Genomic DNA, 6,142 nt, shown 5'->3' on the forward strand with positions numbered 1-6,142 from the left:
TGAGACAGACGATTATCATGAATGGCCACAACATTTGCGGGAAGGCGGTTCCACATGCGTTCTCGAGATGAATGATTCGCAAAAATGTTGTGTGCTGCTATGTTCGGTACCAACTTTTTTGAGCATGATCGATTCGGCGAGAAATGTGTTGCGGTTGAGTAATGAGTTGTTTGTGCTAGGTGGGATGATGGTATAGTTTGCGAAACAATGTAATGCGAAAAGTGGTTCGACGGGAAGCTAAAGATGGCAGCCCGATAATTGATTTCATGGGCGATATGCTTGCAGTACTGTTATAATTGGAGTGAATGAAGCGAATTAACATAGTTACTTTGAACCATTTCAAAAGCAGTTTCCATGAGTGAAACTTAAGCGCAAAAATTTATCACAGGGACGAGAAAGGGAATGACACAGGCTCGTCCCTGTGATAAAGTTTTGCGCTTAAGTTTCACTCATGCAAATTGCGAACCAACTAGCTCGTCTCTCCATTTTGCTTCAAAAGCAGTAATTAGTCATTGATAAATCAAACGGCTTAAATCCGTGCACTTGCGGCTTGGTTCTCCTCCTTGCAAAATTAACAGGGGGGCTGGCGAATCAGCGCCCTCCAAATACCTAATACGATTTTACCAGTACATTAGGTTTACGTTGGGTTATCACACCTATAAGGCCACGCCCTTCTGCGTGAGGCAGGGTAACAAAGATTTTGAAGCGGAACCGAGGTAAATATGCGTTGCGCCCTCCTGTCATTATTCCTCGGCTAGGCACTTACCTGAATTCTTTTGTATAATGCAATAAGGATTTCATGTTTTAGGCCTTTAATCGCTGTTAAGTACGAAGGATGTTTCTCGCAGTTTATTCTTCGCCTAATATTCGGTGTTTATCAGAGTATGATATCGCTACCTAGCTAGGGGTTTAATTTTGATTCCATCTGGCGTTGTGGAGAACAGTAGTGGCCCTACAAAAACGCGTCAGGAATGCGGGAACCAAGTTTAATGACGAAAAATATTTAATCTTTGAGAAAGCGTACACTTCAGCACACTAACGCTTTCTACTTATTACATAAGCTGTTACAGCTTGTAAAACAAGGTAAACATGCGGTTATAACGAGGTTGGCATCGTGAATGTCATCGCTCGCTTTCCGACTGACCACTTGCAGCACGGAACATGCCGTCTCAGCAATAGCACTCGAAATTGAGAGGGCTGAAAGCCTGAGCGTGCACCGGCAGGGAGCTGGCTCTTTTAGTGCAGATGGGGGTCAGCATGGTTGGCGTTTGCGCATCCCATATAAGGCTGCGGGTGTTCGGAATCTATTCTTTGGTGAAATTCGCAGGGTGTATTTCGGAGTTTATTTTTGAGCGAAATTTCGGCGTTTTTCGGAGTTTATATCTTGTAAAGATTCGATTCTCCGAAATTCGGATTTTTTTTTAGCGTTTATTTTGCTACAGGGCATAGATAAGGGGTATGAGTTTATGATGAGGAAAGTTTGTTGGATGAACATGAGAAGGTTCACTTCGCGTATAAAGTCTAGGAGGGAACGATGATGGGGCCCATATATCCACGTGTTGTATGCAGATGCGTCGTCTACGCGGAGGCCCGTTGTCGCAAGATGTCGCAGTCTCGTAGGACGCAAAGCGAGGCAAGACCACAGCAAGTGGTGTATGTCGGCTATTGCATCGCTGCGGTGGCAAACTGTACAACCGGGGTCTGTAAAACAATCTTTGAAGTGAGGCCATTGGCGGATCACGGCGGGAGTTAAGGCCACCCCCACCCGGATCCTCCTAAGCGCAACCTCCTCGGCACGGGTAAGACCCGGGGGGAGGGTGGCAGCACACGGTGGAATCAGAGCACGTGTGCGGCGCCGGAGGTGTTCCTTTCTAGTCAGCAGGAGAGTCGCATCATCCGTCAGTAGGTCACGCGGAACCCATTCAATCAGTATCTTGTGAGCAATTCGTGCCGCAAGGTGGTGAATACTCTGGGCCAGCATAGAGCTACGGGAATTTATTCCGCTCTATATTAAATACTCCAAATCGTAGGTGAAATGATATCCGAACACGACCACCACGCAACGCTGGAAGCAAATTTTAGTCTCAAAGGTTTGAACGAAAGACAAAACATGTACGGTTTTTCTATTACAACCTTAACACGTTGTAATACACACTAGCATAATTTTCGAGATTTTTGTCGCTGATGGAAGCGCGCTGCTTTCGACTTGTGATTCTCAACATAGAAAATGCCCTTTCAACGGTCGTGCTAAAAACAGGCGGAGCGAGGAGCCTCAGCGCGCAGCGAAAAGGCACTGGCCACTGCACAATGTGAACTCTCCAGAGGAAGGGGGTTTAGCAATGTTACTTAATTCATAGCCCCGGAAGTAAGCAAAGCCTTTCATGCGCTGTCTTATATCAAGGTAGATAACTCTCGTTTGGACAAGTGCACTGGTCTTTAAAGAGGACAAGGGAGCCTCCTTGCGGGACCGGTGGCATTCGTAGTTATCGCCGAAAGTGCGAACGGCCAGTCCGCGGGACCGATAACTACTGGACATTCTCAAGTACGAACTTCGATCGTCATTTTTTGCCGCCGTCAGCTCTAAAATCGGTGTTTATCGGATAAATCCGAATTGACCAAAACTTCACCGGCGAGCGTGTTCCGGATATTTTCGGATTCATTCGAAAAAAACTCGAAGCCCTGTCCATGTAGCACACAAATTAGTTCGCGAGCTCTCACACGCCATCTCTGTCTACAAGCACCAGTCTGAAAATAGGCTCATATTCCTCACATTATGCTCAGTTACCAAAAAGTGCCTTTTACTGACAGCATTGTGCGTTTCAATTTATCGGAAATGCTGCAGTGCATCCTGCGTTGTGGGATGTGCCAACTATGGTATGCCCTAGTTATTTCACCTCCACGACCTTGAAAAAAAATCGCGGGCCACCTCCACTAACGCGAAACCTGTGGAGGGGCGGAGCATGCAGTGAATAAGTGCATCCTTGGCTCCTCGGCGCTTTTTACAACGGATATGAAACCGTGGGGGGGGGGGGGGGGGGTAAAGGATACAGCTTTACTGCAAAAGTCTCTTGTCCTCGAAGCACGAAACTCGCTAGCGCGAGGCGTAAACGAGGGTTCCGGTGTTTTTTTTTTTAGCACGCGTTCGTTCTGGCGCGAGGCGTAAACGAGTGTCCCGGTGTTTTGGTACCATGACTACGTGAGACGACGACTACGACGACTACAGGAGACGCCAACAGCCCCAGACCCTAAGGGGCTTCGCCGCTAAAAAAATCTTGTCCTTTGTGTGAGTCGGGGAGTGTGAGCCGTTGAAAGCGCGCCAGGGGATGAAAAATTGGGCCCATCTCCCCGCGAGGGGGACTCGAGTAAATGCGTCGCATAGGGGGTGGGTGTATTGCGTTAACGTTTAGTGTTTGGGGAGTTGGTGGTAGTGAATGCGTTGTATCAGCAGCTTCTTGACGTAGTTTGAATGAGTCAAGGATATAAGGCGCGTCCGTAGCCTCCCATTCTGTGTCGGCTTTGTGGCGCAGTGGGTAGAGGACCATGTACATTGCGTTCCGCCCGCAGGGTCGAGGGATCGAAACCTGGCGCCGGATAGTATTTTTTTTATATAGTGTAGGGGGAGGGGTGCGGACAACGACGGTGCGGACTACGACGGACGTCAACGCGGGTGACATCGTGAGTTACTGAATTGCTCTGCATTTAAAAAATGCAGCGAGGAAGAAGGGCTCTGCGAAAGGGTGACGCAGCGCGCGCCGGGAAAGGGAAACGGCTGCGCCAAAGACCGAGGGGGGCGAACAGGAGGCATCTGGCGATGGCGAGCGAACGGAACGAGCTTTGGAGGGTGCTTGCCCTAATGGCTGGTCAAGTGGTGACGAGTGAGGCCGCAAAGTGCAGCACAAAGTTCAACAGCAGACCAACAGAACGTCCAAATCGGCTTTCGCCTCCACATTCTTGGAAGCCTCTAAGCACTCCCCCCGTAATTTCTTTCGGTGGGCGTTTTTCGGCTGCTCTATGTTCGAATGGAATATAGGAAACACTGAAAACGGTTTATGCCTTACTCCAAGCGAGAACTTCCTTGTTTGTATGTTGGAACGCGACGGCATTTCCATCAACATCGTGGCCATCGTCATGACCAGTCTCCTCTAACGGGCGAATGACACCCGCCGCTTCATCAACGAGGGGTAGGGGGTGGGGAGGGGGGGGGGGGGGCGTGTGAGCAGCTTCCCTCCTTCGTAAGAGGCAGTGATGGGTCAGCCCGCCCGTCACCAGCTCGTCCTGAGATGTTTCACGCGGGTATACACCGTCATTGCTCCTGTTGGTATAATTATCCCCCCCCCCCCTTCCCTCAACTGGGGACAATGGCGTATAGTATAGCTCTGCTTCTCAAGTCAGAAAATTAATGGTCTCCTCGACTTACCATTTCGGACTGCTCAGTTCTGTTTCGGAGCAGCTCCGCATTTTCTTCTGTTTGCCATAGAATTACTTTTACCAGAGAACTCGTGACTGCCGATGTGCACGTAATGCTCAGAGCTGCTCTGTACAGGTAAACAAAAGAAATTGTTGCAGCTTGCACTAGTGGTGCAACGCTGGAAACAGCGAAGCTACCAAGATTTATCCGGTTTTTTCTAAGTTTTCCTACGTTTTGCTAGGCTTTGCTAAGTTTTGTTAGGTTTTTCGATGTTCTTGCTAGGCTAGGCGAAGTGTTGAGAGGTAATACCAAGTTTAGCCGGATTTTAGAAGGCTGTTCCGATCGGTTACCCGACCCTGACAGCGAATCCCCGGGCGGAAGGAGCTAGGTCAACACCCAGCTCCGCTGTTTAGCCAGCATTATACCAGTATACGTGCAACCTGCGCCATTTTTTTTTGTCTTTTAGTAGCCCAAGAAAGACAATCAGCTTTAGAATGGTTAGTAATGGGTGCGCATACACATATGCCCCTTGTGCTCACACTCGAACAGGCGCGAACTCCGGCTTCACTGTTATAATGCCCTATCTGAGCTTGTGCGCCCTTTACAAGCAGCGCAGTTTCTTTCTTGGTATTTTTTTTTTGCTAACGCCACCGGACCAAGCTCAAGCCTAAACAGCTACGCTGTCAAAACCATAAGGAGAAGCATATGCGTGTGTCCTCCTGTGTGCTACAGCCGCCATCACATGCCATGGCGCTGTATGTTCTCACCAGCTTCTTTGAAGGAGGAATTGACCCTGAATCTTTTTGTTCAACCCGGCCTCACTGGGCACCATGGACGATAGTGCGCCTCAGGCATCATGGCACTGAGGGCCGTGTGAAGCTGCGATCGGTCTCCGATTGTTAGGCGGCCCGATTAGCGTCGCGGGCTCACCCAGCTGGCTGAGTCGGGGTAGAGATATACGCTCGCTGCGCTCGTCGTAATATCGCAGGGCAGGACGCACGTCGCGGGAACTGGGTGCGGGCAAGCACGCCTGACAGGAAGTATACATACGCGCTGGAGAAGAAGTAGTGTCACGGAGTGTGTGCGGTGACGTGGAGACAGCGACCGTAAACTCGGTGGGCATGCCCCGGGCAAAAGTTCGAAGGTCAGGTGTACGTACACGGAACAACAATCACTGCCCGGAAGTGGCCCCGGGTAGCAGAGCTGCGCACCGGCACGATGCGTGAAGAAATTGAGCACTCTGGTTAGCAGCCGCTACAAGGATATGCAGGGGGCGTCGCTCCGTATGGATTGAGAAGAGACGCCTGACGCTGCTCATTTCTCTTTCCATCGCCCCGGTTAATTAGCGATGTTTTCACTAGCGAGCGCCTCCCTCACATGTGTATGATGTCCGTTGCAAGTATACGCTTTAAGAATACCGGCCGGTTTTGTGGCGTTTTCAGTGAAGAGCTCGCAAGCTGTCGCTTTCAGTGGCTCTAGCTTTAACACGTAGGAGTGCTAGGAAACGAAGTCGCCGACAAGTTGGCCCGAGGAGCGCTTTGTGAAACTCGTGGCGGACGAACGGCGCATTTTAAAGCAGATGATTGCCGAACCTATTAAATCCCTTTGGTGTCCACGTTACCAACATTTCGTTACCAAAGAAATGAGGAGCGCAGAGCCGTTATTGTTGTTCCGCAACCGGGCACAACTGGCACGAACACCGGCGTGCCTTAAAAGCTGACTTTTACGTTGTCG

The sequence above is a fragment of the Haemaphysalis longicornis genome, unplaced genomic scaffold, assembly GCF_048455015.1.
Source record: "Haemaphysalis longicornis isolate Haplotype H1 unplaced genomic scaffold, Haemaphysalis longicornis Haplotype H1 scaffold_9, whole genome shotgun sequence".
In the NCBI taxonomy this organism is placed as follows: Eukaryota; Metazoa; Arthropoda; class Arachnida; order Ixodida; family Ixodidae; genus Haemaphysalis; species Haemaphysalis longicornis.